At 37.9% G+C, this 18,859-nt stretch overlaps 6 non-coding genes across 6 annotated transcripts; all 6 read right to left on the bottom strand.

The window, feature by feature from the left end:
- Window positions 1–1,442: 1,442 nt before the first annotated feature.
- Window positions 1,443–1,515, bottom strand: trnar-ccg (transfer RNA arginine (anticodon CCG)). Its single transcript has one exon. It is a non-coding gene; the product is annotated as a tRNA-Arg (tRNA).
- A 3,118-nt stretch (window positions 1,516–4,633) lies between these two features.
- Window positions 4,634–4,706, bottom strand: trnar-ccg (transfer RNA arginine (anticodon CCG)). Its single transcript has one exon. It is a non-coding gene; the product is annotated as a tRNA-Arg (tRNA).
- Window positions 4,707–7,107: 2,401 nt separating this feature from the next.
- trnar-ccg (transfer RNA arginine (anticodon CCG)) lies at window positions 7,108–7,180 on the bottom strand. The gene has a single exon. It is a non-coding gene; the product is annotated as a tRNA-Arg (tRNA).
- Window positions 7,181–8,864: 1,684 nt separating this feature from the next.
- Window positions 8,865–8,937, bottom strand: trnaq-uug (transfer RNA glutamine (anticodon UUG)). The gene has a single exon. It is a non-coding gene; the product is annotated as a tRNA-Gln (tRNA).
- A 4,303-nt stretch (window positions 8,938–13,240) lies between these two features.
- On the bottom strand, window positions 13,241–13,313 carry trnaq-uug (transfer RNA glutamine (anticodon UUG)). The gene has a single exon. It is a non-coding gene; the product is annotated as a tRNA-Gln (tRNA).
- A 2,464-nt stretch (window positions 13,314–15,777) lies between these two features.
- On the bottom strand, window positions 15,778–15,850 carry trnaq-uug (transfer RNA glutamine (anticodon UUG)). Its single transcript has one exon. It is a non-coding gene; the product is annotated as a tRNA-Gln (tRNA).
- Window positions 15,851–18,859: the final 3,009 nt, after the last annotated feature.

The following is an 18,859-nucleotide window of genomic DNA, read 5'->3' as shown; positions in this document are numbered from 1 at the left end:
AAATTAAACGATTACTAAGGGACTCGAACACTCAATCTTCTGATTCAAAGACAGACGCCTTATCCATTAGGCCACGGAGCCTTTTACATATAAACCTATATGATATCATGCAGACGCTGTTTTGCAACAATAGACATGAAAATTGCGAACCTGTCCGAATGAGAAAAGCTAGTGATATTGAACAAGTACGAAGAGACGCTATCCCTCAATCTTGTGATGCATAATCAGACACAATATTACTCAGGCCTCGCACTCTTAGATTATTAAATTGTATAACAATGTCCTAGCTTTTCAAAGCAAGAAGAACAAAGCCTTATCTCGGGAAATTGCGAACATGTCCAAAATTGCTGAGCTAATGAAATTAAACAACAATGAGGAGAGTCAAACCCTCAATCTTCTGATTTGAAGTCAAACACCTTATCCATTATGCAACACACTCTACTCCACATAATCCTATATGACATCATTCAGACGTTGTTTTGCAACAATAGACATCAAATTTGCGAACCGGTCCGAATGAGGAAAGCTAGTGATATTGAACAAGTATGAAGAGACGCTATCCCTCAATCTTGTGATGCAGAATCAGACACAATATTTCACGGGTCTCGCATTCTTAGATCATTGAAGTTGCATAACAATATCCTAGCATTTCAAAGCAACAAGAACAAAGACTTATTTCAGGAAATTGCAAACAAGTCTAAATTAACTGCGTTTATGAAATTAAACGACCATGAAGGGACTCAAATCCTCAATCTTCTGATTCGAAGTCAGACGCCTTATCCATTAGGCCACGCAGCCTGTTACATATACTCCTATATGACATTATGCAGACGTTGTTTTGCAACAATAGACATTAAAATTGCGAACCTGTCCGAATGAGGAAAGCTACTGATATTGAACAAGTACGAAGAGACACTATCCCTCAATCTTGTGATGCATAATCAGACACAATATTACTCAGGCCTTACACTCTTAGATTATTAAATTGTATAACAATGTCCTAGCTTTTCAAAGCAAGAAGAACAAAGCCTTATCTCGGAAAATTGCGAACATGTCCAAAATTGCTCAGCTAATGAAATTAAACAACAATGAGGAGAGTCAAACCCTCAATCTTCTGATTTGAAGTCAAACACCTTATCCATTAGGCGACACACTCTACTCCACATAATCCTATATGACATCATTCAGACGTTGTTTTGCAACAATAGACATCAAATTTGTTAACCGGTCCGAATGAGGAAAGCTAGTGATATTGAACAAGTATGAAGAGACGCTATCCCTCAATCTTGTGATGCAGAATCAGACACAATATTTCACGGGTCTCGCATTCTTAGATCATTGAAGTTGCATAACAATATCCTAGCATTTCAAAGCAACAAGAACAAAGACTTATTTCAGGAAATTGCAAACAAGTCTAAATTAACTGCATTTATGAAACTATACAACCACGAAGGGACTCGAACCCTCAATCTTCTGATTCGGAGTCAGATGCCTTATCCATTAGGCCACGCAGCCTGTTACATATACTCCTTCAAAATTGTGAACCGGTCCGAATGAGGAAAGCTAGTGATATTGAACAAGTACGAAGAGACGCTATCCCTCAATCTTGTGATGCAAAATCAGACACAATATTTCACGGGTCTCGCATTCTTAGATCATTGAAGTTGCATAACAATATCCTAGCATTTCAAAGCAACAAGAACAAAGACTTATTTCTGGAAATTGCAAACAAGTCTAAATGAACTGCGTTTATGAAATTAAAAGATCACGAAGGGACTTGAACCCTCAATCTTCTGATTTGAAGGCAGACGCCTTATCCATTAGGCCACGCAGCCTTGTACAGATACTACTATATGACATTATGCAGACGTTGTTTTGCAACAATAGACATGAAAATTGCGAACCTGTCCGAATGAGGAAAGCTAGTGATATTGAACAAGTCCGAAGAGACACTATCCCTCAATCTTGTGATGCATAATCAGACACAATATTACTCAGGCCTCGCACTCTTAGATTATTAAATTGCATAACAATATCCTAGCATTTCAAAGCAACAAGAACAAAGACTTATTTCAGGAAATTGCAAACAAGTCTAAATTAACTGCGTTTATGAAATTAAACGACCACGAAGGGACTCAAAAACCTCAATCTTCTGATTCGAAGTCAGCCGCCTTATCCATTAGGCCACGCAGCCTTTTACATATACTCCTATATGACATCATGCAGACGTTGTTTTGCAACAATAGACATGAAAATTGTGAACCTGTCCGAATGAGAAAAGCTAGTGATATTGAACAAGTACGAAGAGACGCTATCCCTCAATCTTGTGATGCATAATCAGACACAATGTTACTCAGGCCTCGCACTCTTAGATTATTAAATTGTATAACAATGTCCTAGCTTTTCAAAGCAAGAAGAACAAAGCCTTATCTCGGGAAATTGCGAACATGTCCAAAATTGCTGAGCTAATGAAATTAAACAACAATGAGGAGAGTCAAACCCTCAATCTTCTGATTTGAAGTCAAACACCTTATCCATTAGGCGACACACTCTACTCCACATAATCCTATATGACATCATTCAGACGTTGTTTTGCAACAATAGACATCAAATTTGTGAACCGGTCCGAATGAGGAGAGCTAGTGATATTGAACAAGTACGAAGAGACGCTATCCCTCAATCTTGTGATGCAAAATCAGACACAATATTTCACGGGTCTCGCATTCTTAGATCATTGAAGTTGCATAACAATATCCTAGCATTTCAAAGCAACAAGAACAAAGACTTATTTCAGGAAATTGCAAACAAGTCTAAATTAACTGCGTTTATGAAATTAAACGATCACTAAGGGACTCGAACACTCAATCTTCTGATTCAAAGACAGACGCCTTATCCATTAGGCCACGGAGCCTTTTACATATAAACCTATATGATATCATGCAGACGCTGTTTTGCAACAATAGACATGAAAATTGCGAACCTGTCCGAATGAGAAAAGCTAGTGATATTGAACAAGTACGAAGAGACGCTATCCCTCAATCTTGTGATGCATAATCAGACACAATATTACTCAGGCCTCGCACTCTTAGATTATTAAATTGTATAACAATGTCCTAGCTTTTCAAAGCAAGAAGAACAAAGCCTTATCTAGGGAAATTGCGAACATGTCCAAAATTGCTGAGCTAATGAAATTAAACAACAATGAGGAGAGTCAAACCCTCAATCTTCTGATTTGAAGTCAAACACCTTATCCATTATGCGACACACTCTACTCCACATAATCCTATATGACAAAATTCAGACGTTGTTGTGCAACAATAGACATCAAATTTGTGAACCGGTCCGAATGAGGAAAGCTAGTGATATTGAACAAGTACGAAGAGACGCTATCCCTCAATCTTGTGATGCAGAATCAGACACAATATTTCACGGGTCTCGAATTCTTAGATCATTGAGGTTGCATAACAATATCCTAGCATTTCAAAGCAACAAGAACAAAGACTTATTTCAGGAAATTGCAAACAAGTCTAAATTAACTGAGTTTATGAAATTAAACGACCGAGGAAGGGACTCGAATACCTCAATCTTCTGATTCAAAGTCAGACGCCTTATCCATTAGGCCACGCAGCCTTTTACTTACTCTCCTATATGACATCATGCAGACGTTGTTTTGCAACAATAGACATGAAAATTGCGAACCTGTCCGAATGAGAAAAGCTAGTGATATTGAACAAGTACGAAGAGACGCTATCCCTCAATCTTGTGATGCAGAATCAGACACAATATTTCACGGGTCTCGCATTCTTAGATCATTGAAGTTGGATAACAATATCCTAGCATTTCAAAGCAACAAGAACAAAGACTTATTTCAGGAAATTGCAAACAAGTCTAAATTAACTGCGTTCATGAAATTAAACGACCATGAAGGGACTCAAATCCTCAATCTTCTGATTCGAAGTCAGACGCCTTATCCATTAGGCCACGCAGCCTGTTACATATACTCCTATATGACATTATGCAGACGTTGTTTTGCAACAATAGACATTAAAATTGCGAACCTGTCCGAATGAGGAAAGCTACTGATATTGAACAAGTACGAAGAGACACTATCCCTCAATCTTGTGATGCATAATCAGACACAATATTACTCAGGCCTTACACTCTTAGATTATTAAATTGTTTAACAATGTCCTAGCTTTTCAAAGCAAGAAGAACAAAGCCTTATCTCGTAAAATTGCGAACATGTCCAAAATTGCTCAGCTAATGAAATTAAACAACAATGAGGAGAGTCAAACCCTCAATCTTCTGATTTGAAGTCAAACACCTTATCCATTAGGCGACACACTCTACTCCACATAATCCTATATGACATCATTCAGACGTTGTTTTGCAACAATAGACATCAAATTTGTTAACCGGTCCGAATGAGGAAAGCTAGTGATATTGAACAAGTATGAAGAGAAGCTATCCCTCAATCTTGTGATGCAGAATCAGACACAATATTTCACGGGTCTCGCATTCTTAGATCATTGAAGTTGCATAACAATATCCTAGCATTTCAAAGCAACAAGAACAAAGACTTATTTCAGGAAATTGCAAACAAGTCTAAATTAACTGCATTTATGAAATTATACGACCACGAAGGGACTCGAACCCTCAATCTTCTGATTCGGAGTCAGATGCCTTATCCATTAGGCCACGCAGCCTGTTACATATACTCCTTCAAAATTGTGAACCGGTCCGAATGAGGAAAGCTAGTGATATTGAACAAGTACGAAGAGACGCTATCCCTCAATCTTGTGATGCAAAATCAGACACAATATTTCACGGGTCTCGCATTCTTAGATCATTGAAGTTGCATAACAATATCCTAGCATTTCAAAGCAACAAGAACAAAGACTTATTTCAGGAAATTGCAAACAAGTCTAAATTAACTGCGTTTATGAAATTAAACGACCACGAAGGGACTCAAAAACCTCAATCTTCTGATTCGAAGTCAGACGCCTTATCCATTAGGCCACGCAGCCTTTTACATATACTCCTATATGACATCATGCAGACGTTGTTTTGCAACAATAGACATGAAAATTGTGAACCTGTCCGAATGAGAAAAGCTAGTGATATTGAACAAGTACGAAGAGACGCTATCCCTCAATCTTGTGATGCATAATCAGACACAATGTTACTCAGGCCTCGCACTCTTAGATTATTAAATTGTATAACAATGTCCTAGCTTTTCAAAGCAAGAAGAACAAAGCCTTATCTCGGGAAATTGCGAACATGTCCAAAATTGCTGAGCTAATGAAATTAAAGAACAATGAGGAGAGTCAAACCCTCAATCTTCTGATTTGAAGTCAAACACCTTATCCATTAGGCGACACACTCTACTCCACATAATCCTATATGACATCATTCAGACGTTGTTTTGCAACAATAGACATCAAATTTGTGAACCGGTCCGAATGAGGAGAGCTAGTGATATTGAACAAGTACGAAGAGACGCTATCCCTCAATCTTGTGATGCAAAATCAGACACAATATTTCACGGGTCTCGCATTCTTAGATCATTGAAGTTGCATAACAATATCCTAGCATTTCAAAGCAACAAGAACAAAGACTTATTTCAGGAAATTGCAAACAAGTCTAAATTAACTGCGTTTATGAAATTAAACGACCATGAAGGGACTCAAATCCTCAATCTTCTGATTCAAAGACAGACGCCTTATCCATTAGGCCACGGAGCCTTTTACATATAAACCTATATGATATCATGCAGACGCTGTTTTGCAACAATAGACATGAAAATTGCGAACCTGTCCGAATGAGAAAAGCTAGTGATATTGAACAAGTACGAAGAGACGCTATCCCTCAATCTTGTGATGCATAATCAGACACAATATTACTCAGGCCTCGCACTCTTAGATTATTAAATTGTATAACAATGTCCTAGCTTTTCAAAGCAAGAAGAACAAAGCCTTATCTAGGGAAATTGCGAACATGTCCAAAATTGCTGAGCTAATGAAATTAAACAACAATGAGGAGAGTCAAACCCTCAATCTTCTGATTTGAAGTCAAACACCTTATCCATTATGCGACACACTCTACTCCACATAATCCTATATGACAAAATTCAGACGTTGTTGTGCAACAATAGACATCAAATTTGTGAACCGGTCCGAATGAGGAAAGCTAGTGATATTGAACAAGTACGAAGAGACGCTATCCCTCAATCTTGTGATGCAGAATCAGACACAATATTTCACGGGTCTCGAATTCTTAGATCATTGAGGTTGCATAACAATATCCTAGCATTTCAAAGCAACAAGAACAAAGACTTATTTCAGGAAATTGCAAACAAGTCTAAATTAACTGAGTTTATGAAATTAAACGACCGAGGAAGGGACTCAAATACCTCAATCTTCTGATTCAAAGTCAGACGCCTTATCCATTAGGCCACGCAGCCTTTTACTTACTCTCCTATATGACATCATGCAGACGTTGTTTTGCAACAATAGACATGAAAATTGCGAACCTGTCCGAATGAGAAAAGCTAGTGATATTGAACAAGTACGAAGAGACGCTATCCCTCAATCTTGTGATGCATAATCAGACACAATATTACTCAGGCCTTACACTCTTAGATTATTAAATTGTATAACAATGTCCTAGCTTTTCAAAGCAAGAAGAACAAAGCCTTATCTCGGAAAATTGCGAACATGTCCAAAATTGCTCAGCTAATGAAATTAAACAACAATGAGGAGAGTCAAACCCTCAATCTTCTGATTTGAAGTCAAACACCTTATCCATTAGGCGACACACTCTACTCCACATAATCCTATATGACATCATTCAGACGTTGTTTTGCAACAATAGACATCAAATTTGTTAACCGGTCCGAATGAGGAAAGCTAGTGATATTGAACAAGTATGAAGAGACGCTATCCCTCAATCTTGTGATGCAGAATCAGACACAATATTTCACGGGTCTCGCATTCTTAGATCATTGAAGTTGCATAACAATATCCTAGCATTTCAAAGCAACAAGAACAAAGACTTATTTCAGGAAATTGCAAACAAGTCTAAATTAACTGCGTTTATGAAATTATACGACCACGAAGGGACTCGAACCCTCAATCTTCTGATTCGGAGTCAGATGCCTTATCCATTAGGCCACGCAGCCTGTTACATATACTCCTTCAAAATTGTGAACCGGTCCGAATGAGGAAAGCTAGTGATATTGAACAAGTACGAAGAGACGCTATCCCTCAATCTTGTGATGCAAAATCAGACACAATATTTCACGGGTCTCGCATTCTTAGATCATTGAAGTTGCATAACAATATCCTAGCATTTCAAAGCAACAAGAACAAAGACTTATTTCAGGAAATTGCAAACAAGTCTAAATGAACTGCGTTTATGAAATTAAAAGATCACGAAGGGACTTGAACCCTCAATCTTCTGATTTGAAGGCAGACGCCTTATCCATTAGGCCACGCAGCCTTGTACAGATACTACTATATGACATTATGCAGACGTTGTTTTGCAACAATAGACATGAAAATTGCGAACCTGTCCGAATGAGGAAAGCTAGTGATATTGAACAAGTCCGAAGAGAGACTATCCCTCAATCTTGTGATGCATAATCAGACACAATATTACTCAGGCCTCGCACTCTTAGATTATTAAATTGCATAACAATATCCTAGCATTTCAAAGCAACAAGAACAAAGACTTATTTCAGGAAATTGCAAACAAGTCTAAATTAACTGAGTTTATGAAATTAAACGACCGAGGAAGGGACTCGAATACCTCAATCTTCTGATTCAAAGTCAGACGCCTTATCCATTAGGCCACGCAGCCTTTTACTTACTCTCCTATATGACATCATGCAGACGTTGTTTTGCAACAATAGACATGAAAATTGCGAACCTGTCCGAATGAGAAAAGCTAGTGATATTGAACAAGTACGAAGAGACGCTATCCCTCAATCTTGTGATGCAGAATCAGACACAATATTTCACGGGTCTCGCATTCTTAGATCATTGAGGTTGCATAACAATATCCTAGCATTTCAAAGCAACAAGAACAAAGACTTATTTCAGGAAATTGCAAACAAGTCTAAATTAACTGCATTTATGAAATTTAATGACCACGAAGGGACTCGAATAGCTCAATCTTCTGATTCAAAGACAGACGCCTTATCCATTAGGCCACTCAGCCTTTTACATATACTCCTATATGACATCATGCAGACGTTGTTTTGCAACAATAGACATGAAAATTGCGAACCTGTCCGAATGAGAAAAGCTAGTGATATTGAACAAGTACGAAGAGACGCTATCCCTCAATCTTGTGATGCATAATCAGACACAATATTACTCAGGCCTGGCACTCTTAGATTATTAAATTGTATAACAATGTCCTAGCTTTTCAAAGCAAGAAGAACAAAGCCTTATCTCGGGAAATTGCGAACATGTCCAAAATAACTGAGCTAATGAAATTAAACAACAACGAGGAGAGTAAAACCCTCAATCTTCTGATTTGAAGTCAAACACCTTATCCATTATGCGACACACTCTACTCCACATAATCCTATATGACATCATTCAGACGTTGTTTTGCAACAATAGACATCAAATTTGTGAACCGGTCCGAATGAGGAAAGCTAGTGATATTGAACAAGTATGAAGAGACGCTATCCCTCAATCTTGTGATGCAGAATCAGACACAATATTTCACGGGTCTCGCATTCTTAGATCATTGAAGTTGCATAACAATATCCTAGTATTTCAAAGCAACAAGAACAAAGACTTATTTCAGGAAATTGCAAACAAGTCTAAATTTACTGCAATTATGAAATTAAACGACCGCGAAGGGACTCGAACCCTCAATCTTCTGATTCAAAGTCAGACGCCTTATCCATTAGGCCACGCAGCCTTTTACATATACTCTTATATGACATCATGCAGACGTTGTTTTGCAACAATAGACATGAAAATTGCGAACCTGTCCGAATGAGAAAAGCTAGTGATATTGAACAAGTACGAAGAGAAGCTATCCCTCAATCTTGTGATGCATAATCAGACACAATATTACTCAGGCCTGGCACTATTAGATTATTAAATTGTATAACAATGTCCTAGCTTTTCAAAGCAAGAAGAACAAAGCCTTATCTCGGGAAATTGCGAACATGTCCAAAATAACTTCGCTAATGAAATTAAAAAACAACGAGGAGAGTCAAACCCTCAATCTTCTGATTTGAAGTCAAACACCTTATCCATTATGCGACACACTCTACTCCACATAATCCTATATGACATCATTCAGACGTTGTTTTGCAAGAATAGACATCAAATTTGTGAACCAGTCCGAATGAGGAAAGCTATGCAGACGTTGTTTTGCAACAATAGACATGAAAATTGCGAACCTGTCCGAATGAGAAAAGCCAGTGATATTGAACAAGTACGAAGAGACGCTATCCCTCAATCTTGTGATGCATAATCAGACACAATATTTCTCAGGCCTCGCACTCTTAGATTATTAAATTGTATAACAATGTCCTAGCTTTTCAAAGCAAGAAGAACAAAGCCTTATCTCGGGAAATTGCGAACATGTCCAAAATAGCTGAGCTAATGAAATTAAACAACAACGAGGAGGGTCAAACCCTCAATCTTCTGATTTGAAGTCAAACACCTTATCCATTAGGCGACACACTCTACTCCACATAATCCTATATGACATCATTCAGACGTTGTTTTGCAACAATAGACATCAAAATTGTGAACCGGTCCGAATGAGGAAAGCTAGTGATATTGAAGAAGTATGAAGAGATGCTATCCCTCAATCTTGAGATGCAGAATCAGACCTCGCACTCTTAGATTATTAAATATTATAACAATGTCCTAGCTTTTCAAAGCAAGAAGAACGAAGCCTTATCTCGGGAATTTGCGAACATATCCAAAATTGCTGAGCTAATGAAATTAAACAACAATGAGGAGAGTCAAACCCTCAATCTTCTGATTTGAAGTCAAACACCTTATCCATTATGCGACACACTCTACTCCACATAATCCTATATGACATCATTCAGACGTTGTTTTGCAACAATAGACATCAAATTTGGGAACCGGTCCGAATGCGGAAAGCTAGTGATATTGAACAAGTATGAAGAGACGCTATCCCTCAATCTTGAGATGCAGAATCAGACACAATATTCCTCAGGCCTGGCACTCTTAGATTATTAAATTGTATAACAATGTCCTAGCTTTTCAAAGCAAGAAGAACAAAGCCTTATCTCGGGAAATTGCGAACATGTCCAAAATAACTGAGCTAATGAAATTAAACAACAACGAGGAGAGTAAAACCCTCAATCTTCTGATTTGAAGTCAAACACCTTATCCATTATGCGACACACTCTACTCCACATAATCCTATATGACATCATTCAGACGTTGTTTTGCAACAATAGACATCAAATTTGTGAACCGGTCCGAATGAGGAAAGCTAGTGATATTGAACAAGTATGAAGAGACGCTATCCCTCAATCTTGTGATGCAGAATCAGACACAATATTTCACGGGTCTCGCATTCTTAGATCATTGAAGTTGCATAACAATATCCTAGTATTTCAAAGCAACAAGAACAAAGACTTATTTCAGGAAATTGCAAACAAGTCTAAATTTACTGCAATTATGAAATTAAACGACCACGAAGGGACACGAACCCTCAATCTTCTGATTCAAAGTCAGACGCCTTATCCATTAGACCACACAGCCTTTTACATATACTCTTATATGACATCATGCAGACGTTGTTTTGCAACAATAGACATGAAAATTGCGAACCTGTCCGAATGAGAAAAGCCAGTGATATTGAACAAGTACGAAGAGACGCTATCCCTCAATCTTGTGATGCATAATCAGACACAATATTTCTCAGGCCTCGCACTCTTAGATTATTAAATTGTATAACAATGTCCTAGCTTTTCAAAGCAAGAAGAACGAAGCCTTATCTCGGGAATTTGCGAACATATCCAAAATTGCTGAGCTAATGAAATTAAACAACAATGAGGAGAGTCAAACCCTCAATCTTCTGATTTGAAGTCAAACACCTTATCCATTATGCGACACACTCTACTCCACATAATCCTATATGACATCATTCAGACGTTGTTTTGCAACAATAGACATCAAATTTGTGAACCGGTCCGAATGCGGAAAGCTAGTGATATTGAACAAGTATGAAGAGACGCTATCCCTCAATCTTGTGATGCAGGATTAGACACAATATTTCACGGGTCTCGCATTCTTAGATCATTGAAGTTGCATAACAATATCCTAGCATTTCAAAGCAACAAGAACAAAGACCTTTTTCAGGAAATTGCAAACAAGTCTAAATTAACTGCGTTTATGAAATTAAACGACCACGAAGTGACTCGAACCCTCAATCTTCTGATTCGAAGTCAACGCCTTATCCATTAGGCCACTCAGCCTGTTACATATACTCCTATATGACATCATGCAGACGTTGTTTTGCCACAATAGACATGAAAATTGGGAACCTGTCCGAATGAGAAAAGCTAGTGATATTGAACAAGTACGAAGCGATGCTATCCCTCAATCTTGTGATGCAGAATCAGACCTCGCACTCTTAGATTATTAAATATTATAACAATGTCCTAGCTTTTCAAAGCAAGAAGAACAAAGCCTTATCTCGGGAAATTGCGAACATGTCCAAAATAACTTCGCTAATGAAATTAAAAAACAACGAGGAGAGTCAAACCCTCAATCTTCTGATTTGAAGTCAAACACCTTATCCATTATGCGACACACTCTACTCCACATAATCCTATATGACATCATTCAGACGTTGTTTTGCAAGAATAGACATCAAATTTGTGAACCAGTCCGAATGAGGAAAGCTATGCAGACGTTGTTTTGCAACAATAGACATGAAAATTGCGAACCTGTCCGAATGAGAAAAGCCAGTGATATTGAACAAGTACGAAGAGACGCTATCCCTCAATCTTGTGATGCATAATCAGACACAATATTTCTCAGGCCTCGCACTCTTAGATTATTAAATTGTATAACAATGTCCTAGCTTTTCAAAGCAAGAAGAACAAAGCCTTATCTCGGGAAATTGCGAACATGTCCAAAATAGCTGAGCTAATGAAATTAAACAACAACGAGGAGGGTCAAACCCTCAATCTTCTGATTTGAAGTCAAACACCTTATCCATTAGGCGACACACTCTACTCCACATAATCCTATATGACATCATTCAGACGTTGTTTTGCAACAATAGACATCAAAATTGTGAACCGGTCCGAATGAGGAAAGCTAGTGATATTGAAGAAGTATGAAGAGATGCTATCCCTCAATCTTGAGATGCAGAATCAGACCTCGCACTCTTAGATTATTAAATATTATAACAATGTCCTAGCTTTTCAAAGCAAGAAGAACGAAGCCTTATCTCGGGAATTTGCGAACATATCCAAAATTGCTGAGCTAATGAAATTAAACAACAATGAGGAGAGTCAAACCCTCAATCTTCTGATTTGAAGTCAAACACCTTATCCATTATGCGACACACTCTACTCCACATAATCCTATATGACATCATTCAGACGTTGTTTTGCAACAATAGACATCAAATTTGTGAACCGGTCCGAATGAGGAAAGCTAGTGATATTGAACAAGTATGAAGAGACGCTATCCCTCAATCTTGAGATGCAGAATCAGACACAATATTACTCAGGCCTGGCACTCTTAGATTATTAAATTGTATAACAATGTCCTAGCTTTTCAAAGCAAGAAGAACAAAGCCTTATCTCGGGAAATTGCGAACATGTCCAAAATAACTGAGCTAATGAAATTAAACAACAACGAGGAGAGTAAAACCCTCAATCTTCTGATTTGAAGTCAAACACCTTATCCATTATGCGACACACTCTACTCCACATAATCCTATATGACATCATTCAGACGTTGTTTTGCAACAATAGACATCAAATTTGTGAACCGGTCCGAATGAGGAAAGCTAGTGATATTGAACAAGTATGAAGAGACGCTATCCCTCAATCTTGTGATGCAGAATCAGACACAATATTTCACGGGTCTCGCATTCTTAGATCATTGAAGTTGCATAACAATATCCTAGTATTTCAAAGCAACAAGAACAAAGACTTATTTCAGGAAATTGCAAACAAGTCTAAATTTACTGCAATTATGAAATTAAACGACCGCGAAGGGACTCGAACCCTCAATCTTCTGATTCAAAGTCAGACGCCTTATCCATTAGACCACACAGCCTTTTACATATACTCTTATATGACATCATGCAGACGTTGTTTTGCAACAATAGACATGAAAATTGCGAACCTGTCCGAATGAGAAAAGCCAGTGATATTGAACAAGTACGAAGAGACGCTATCCTCAATCTTGTGATGCATAATCAGACACAATATTTCTCAGGCCTCGCACTCTTAGATTATTAAATTGTATAACAATGTCCTAGCTTTTCAAAGCAAGAAGAACGAAGCCTTATCTCGGGAATTTGCGAACATATCCAAAATTGCTGAGCTAATGAAATTAAACAACAATGAGGAGAGTCAAACCCTCAATCTTCTGATTTGAAGTCAAACACCTTATCCATTATGCGACACACTCTACTCCACATAATCCTATATGACATCATTCAGACGTTGTTTTGCAACAATAGACATCAAATTTGTGAACCGGTCCGAATGCGGAAAGCTAGTGATATTGAACAAGTATGAAGAGACGCTATCCCTCAATCTTGTGATGCAGGATTAGACACAATATTTCACGGGTCTCGCATTCTTAGATCATTGAAGTTGCATAACAATATCCTAGCATTTCAAAGCAACAAGAACAAAGACCTTTTTCAGGAAATTGCAAACAAGTCTAAATTAACTGCGTTTATGAAATTAAACGACCACGAAGTGACTCGAACCCTCAATCTTCTGATTCGAAGTCAACGCCTTATCCATTAGGCCACTCAGCCTGTTACATATACTCCTATATGACATCATGCAGACGTTGTTTTGCCACAATAGACATGAAAATTGGGAACCTGTCCGAATGAGAAAAGCTAGTGATATTGAACAAGTACGAAGCGATGCTATCCCTCAATCTTGTGATGCAGAATCAGACCTCGCACTCTTAGATTATTAAATATTATAACAATGTCCTAGCTTTTCAAAGCAAGAAGAACAAAGCCTTATCTCGGGAAATTGCGAACATGTCCAAAATAGCTGAGCTAATGAAATTAAACAACAACGAGGAGAGTCAAACCCTCAATCTTCTGATTTGAAGTCAAACACCTTATCCATTATGCGACACACTCTACTCCACATAATCCTATATGACATCATTCAGACGTTGTTTTGCAAGAATAGACATCAAATTTGTGAACCAGTCCGAATGAGGAAAGCTATGCAGACGTTGTTTTGCAACAATAGACATGAAAATTGCGAACCTGTCCGAATGAGAAAAGCCAGTGATATTGAACAAGTACGAAGAGACGCTATCCCTCAATCTTGTGATGCATAATCAGACACAATATTTCTCAGGCCTCGCACTCTTAGATTATTAAATTGTATAACAATGTCCTAGCTTTTCAAAGCAAGAAGAACAAAGCCTTATCTCGGGAAATTGCGAACATGTCCAAAATAGCTGAGCTAATGAAATTAAACAACAACGAGGAGGGTCAAACCCTCAATCTTCTGATTTGAAGTCAAACACCTTATCCATTAGGCGACACACTCTACTCCACATTATCCTATATGACATCATTCAGACGTTGTTTTGCAACAATAGACATCAAAATTGTGAACCGGTCCGAATGAGGAAAGCTAGTGATATTGAAGAAGTATGAAGAGATGCTATCCCTCAATCTTGAGATGCAGAATCAGACCTCGCACTCTTAGATTATTAAATATTATAACAATGTCCTAGCTTTTCAAAGCAAGAAGAACGAAGCCTTATCTCGGGAATTTGCGAACATATCCAAAATTGCTGAGCTAATGAAATTAAACAACAATGAGGAGAGTCAAACCCTCAATCTTCTGATTTGAAGTCAAACACCTTATCCATTATGCGACACACTCTACTCCACATAATCCTATATGACATCATTCAGACGTTGTTTTGCAACAATAGACATCAAATTTGTGAACCGGTCCGAATGCGGAAAGCTAGTGATATTGAACAAGTATGAAGAGACGCTATCCCTCAATCTTGAGATGCAGAATCAGACACAATATTACTCAGGCCTGGCACTCTTAGATTATTAAATTGTATAACAATGTCCTAGCTTTTCAAAGCAAGAAGAACAAAGCCTTATCTCGGGAAATTGCGAACATGTCCAAAATAGCTGAGCTAATGAAATTAAACAACAACGAGGAGAGTAAAACCCTCAATCTTCTGATTTGAAGTCAAACACCTTATCCATTATGCGACACACTCTACTCCACATAATCCTATATGACATCATTCAGACGTTGTTTTGCAACAATAGACATCAAATTTGTGAACCGGTCCGAATGAGGAAAGCTAGTGATATTGAACAAGTATGAAGAGACGCTATCCCTCAATCTTGTGATGCAGAATCAGACACAATATTTCACGGGTCTCGCATTCTTAGATCATTGAAGTTGCATAACAATATCCTAGTATTTCAAAGCAACAAGAACAAAGACTTATTTCAGGAAATTGCAAACAAGTCTAAATTTACTGCAACTATGAAATTAAACGACCGCGAAGGGACTCGAACCCTCAATCTTCTGATTCAAAGTCAGACGCCTTATCCATTAGACCACGCAGCCTTTTACATATACTCTTATATGACATCATGCAGACGTTGTTTTGCAACAATAGACATGAAAATTGCGAACCTGTCCGAATGAGAAAAGCCAGTGATATTGAACAAGTACGAAGAGACGCTATCCCTCAATCTTGTGATGCATAATCAGACACAATATTTCTCAGGCCTCGCACTCTTAGATTATTAAATTGTATAACAATGTCCTAGCTTTTCAAAGCAAGAAGAACGAAGCCTTATCTCGGGAATTTGCGAACATATCCAAAATTGCTGAGCTAATGAAATTTAACAACAATGAGGAGAGTCAAACCCTCAATCTTCTGATTTGAAGTCAAACACCTTATCCATTATGCGACACACTCTACTCCACATAATCCTATATGACATCATTCAGACGTTGTTTTGCAACAATAGACATCAAATTTGTGAACCGGTCCGAATGCGGAAAGCTAGTGATATTGAACAAGTATGAAGAGACGCTATCCCTCAATCTTGTGATGCAGGATTAGACACAATATTTCACGGGTCTCGCATTCTTAGATCATTGAAGTTGCATAACAATATCCTAGCATTTCAAAGCAACAAGAACAAAGACCTTTTTCAGGAAATTGCAAACAAGTCTAAATTAACTGCGTTTATGAAATTAAACGACCACTAAGTGACTCGAACCCTCAATCTTCTGATTCGAAGTCAACGCCTTATCCATTAAGCCACTCAGCCTGTTACATATACTCCTATATGACATCATGCAGACGTTGTTTTGCCACAATAGACATGAAAATTGGGAACCTGTCCGAATGAGAAAAGCTAGTGATATTGAACAAGTACGAAGCGATGCTATCCCTCAATCTTGTGATGCAGAATCAGACCTCGCACTCTTAGATTATTAAATATTATAACAATGTCCTAGCTTTTCAAAGCAAGAAGAACAAAGCCTTATCTCGGGAAATTGCGAACATGTCCAAAATAGCTGAGCTAATGAAATTAAACAACAACGAGGAGAGTCAAACCCTCAATCTTCTGATTTGAAGTCAAACACCTTATCCATTATGCGACACACTCTACTCCACATAATCCTATATGACAACATTCAGACGTTGTTTTGCAACAATAGACAACAAAATTGTGAACCGGTCCGATTGAGGAAAGCTAGTGATATTGAACAAGTATGAAGAGACGCTATCCCTCAATCTTGTGATGCAGAATCAGACACAATATTTCACGGGTCTCGCATTCTTAGATCATTGAAGTTGCATAACAATATCCTAGCATTTCAAAGCAACAAGAACAAAGACTTATTTAAAAGGAAATTGCAAACAAGTCTAAATTAACTGAGTTTATGAAATTAAACGACCACGATGGGACTCAAACCCTCAATCTTTTGATTCGAAGTCAGACGCCTTAGGTATTAGGCCACTCAGCCTTTTACATATACTTCTATATGACATCATGCAGATGTTGTTTTGCCACAAAAGACATGAAAATTGTGAACCTGTCCGAATGAGGAAAGCTAGTGATATTGAACAAGTACGAAGAGACGCTATCCCTCAATCTTGTGATGCAGAATAAGACCTCATACTCTTAGATTATTAAATTGTATAACAATGTCCTAGCTTTTCAAAGCAAGAAGAACAAAGCCTTATCTCGGGAAATTGCAAACATGTCCAAAATAGCTGAGCTAATGAAATTAAACAACAACGTGGAGAGTCAAACCCTCAATCCTCTGATTTGAAGTCAAACACCTTATCCATTATGCGACGCACTCTACCCTACATAATCCTATATGACATCATTCAGACGTTGTTTTGCAACAATTGACATCAAAATTGTGAACCGGTCCGAATGAGGAAAGCTATTGAACAAGTACGAAGAGACTCTATCACTCTGTCTTGTGATGCAGAATCAGACGCAATTTTTCTCATTCCTCGCAGTGTTTGATTATTAAAGTTGCATAACAATGTCCTAGCTTTTCAAAGCAACAAGAACAAAGCATTATTTAGGGTAATTGCGAACGTGTCCAAATTAGCCTACCTAATGAAATTTGACAAACACGAAGGAACTCAAACCCTCAGTCTTTGATGCAAGATCAGACACCTTATGCATTAGGCCACACAGTCTACTCCATATGCTACTATATGACATCATACAGACTTTGGTTTGCAAAATAGACATCAGAATTGTGAACCTGTCCGAATGAGGAAAGCTAGTGATATTTAACAAGTACGAAGAGACACTATCCCTCAATCTTGTGATAAAGAATCAGACACAATATTTCTCAGGACTCGCATTCTTAGATTATTAAAGTTGGATGTTCAGGGAATTATGTTCCCAGAGTTCATAAACTGAACTTCAATTAAAATTCTCGGTCTGTGACCCAGAGTTTGTAAGGTTCTGGTTGAAATGAAACAGATAGAGACCAGTCTACAATAGTCAGAAACGTTTATTCCCGAGAGCTCTGCACATCATTTAATGTACATTGGTTTATATACCTCTCATTTCGTCATAAATGTCCCTCCTCCTCTCAGACAATGACAATGTTATTTTACAAGTCTTCTCTTATGCCTACATTGCCTATCATATGCTACAACATGTTACACAATCTACTGCAAGCCCAACGGTTTCTCCCCTCCCCGGGTGGGGACGAGACATCTTTCCTGTTGTTAGTTTCACAGTGGTCACAAGTTGTCTGTTAACACTTCCTCTTTGCCCATGTATATACATTCTTCATCAGACAGGGTAGAATTCTGTTAGTTACAGTCCTATCATGACTTTTAAATGTTTACATAATTTTGTCATTATACATAAAATTCATAACATTGCATAACAATGTCCTAGCATTTCAAAGCAACAAGAAACTAGCCTTATTTAGGAAAATTGGGAACATGTACAAATTAGCTGAGATAATGAATTAGACAACCACAAAGGGACTCTAAACCTCAAATTTCTAATTCTAAGTCAGACACTTGTTCCACTAAGCCACACAGTCTATGACGAATACACCTCCGTAACAATA

The sequence above is a fragment of the Salvelinus fontinalis genome, chromosome 15 (genome assembly GCF_029448725.1).
Source record: "Salvelinus fontinalis isolate EN_2023a chromosome 15, ASM2944872v1, whole genome shotgun sequence".
Lineage (NCBI taxonomy): Eukaryota > Metazoa > Chordata > Actinopteri > Salmoniformes > Salmonidae > Salvelinus > Salvelinus fontinalis.
Note: the sequence above shows the minus strand (reverse complement) of the source record. Positions and strands in the feature narration are given on the sequence as shown.